The sequence below is a fragment of the Chrysochloris asiatica genome, unplaced genomic scaffold, assembly GCF_000296735.1.
Source record: "Chrysochloris asiatica unplaced genomic scaffold, ChrAsi1.0 scaffold00165, whole genome shotgun sequence".
NCBI classification, from domain to species: Eukaryota; Metazoa; Chordata; class Mammalia; order Afrosoricida; family Chrysochloridae; genus Chrysochloris; species Chrysochloris asiatica.
This window is the reverse complement of record NW_006408683.1, coordinates 6,022,595-6,023,653: the sequence shown is the minus strand read 5'-3', so window position 1 is coordinate 6,023,653 and position 1,059 is coordinate 6,022,595.

The window sequence follows — 1,059 nt, the reverse complement described above, 5'->3', positions numbered from 1 at the left end:
CTCCTAGACTTCTGTTCTTCTAGCCACTCCAGGTTGGTCTTCTTGTCCTTTCAAGTGGGAATTTCCCATCGTATGCTTATCTTCTTGTCTTTCTTGATGTTAGGGAAGTTTTCTTTCAACAACTCTTTGATAATTTTCTTTGTGCTTTTTATTGCCTCTTCCTGTTCTGGAATTCCAACCACCCATAAGTTGTTCCTCTTCATGGTGTCCCATGTAACTCATAGACTTTCTTCTGATTGTTTCATTCTTTTTTCTGACTGTTCTTCTAGCATACTAGTATTGAGAGATTTATCTTCATGTTCATTAATTTGGATTTGTATTGCTTCTAATCTACTCCTTTGCCCTTCAGTGTATCATCCATTTCTGGAATTTTAGTATTAATATTCTGTATTTTGAGTTGGAGGTTTTATAGTGTTTCAAAATTTGTATTTGTTTTGTCTGGTTGTTTTTATAGTGTTTTCTTGAATTCTTTAAAAAATTTTTCTGTGTTCTCCTTGCTTTCCTTAATCTTTCTGTCAATCTTCATAACATACCTAAATATCATTCTTTTGAATTCTTTTTCAGATAGTTCCATTACCCTTTCTTTCTCAGAAACATTTTCTGGCTCTACATCTTGGTAATTCACTTGAGCCATTCTCTCTTATTTATTCTTGTAAGCTAAAATTCTTGTCTCTGGTACACTGTAAGGTTGTTGAATTTGCATTTAATTGATGATTATGTGTTGGTGTGTTCTTAGGCTCTCACCAACAGTATCCTATGGGTGTAGTTAAAGAATGGAAGCATGTACACCGTTCTTGTTTGCTCTTTGTGCACCTCAGTTTATGGTGGTTCTAGATGGTGTTGGCTGCTTCTATTATTGATCAAGTGGTATAGGAGCTGGTGTTAGTTCTTACCCAGTGAGTGGAGCTGCAGAGGTATGTTTGTGGCTGGGCTGTATGGGCACCATTGTTGTCATCTGTTGGGTGGGGAAAATTTCATTTGGTTTCTGGCTGAAAGCAGAGAATATCAGAAAGGTGTTTACCTGTGCTTTATTGACCATGCAAAGGCTTTCAATTGTAT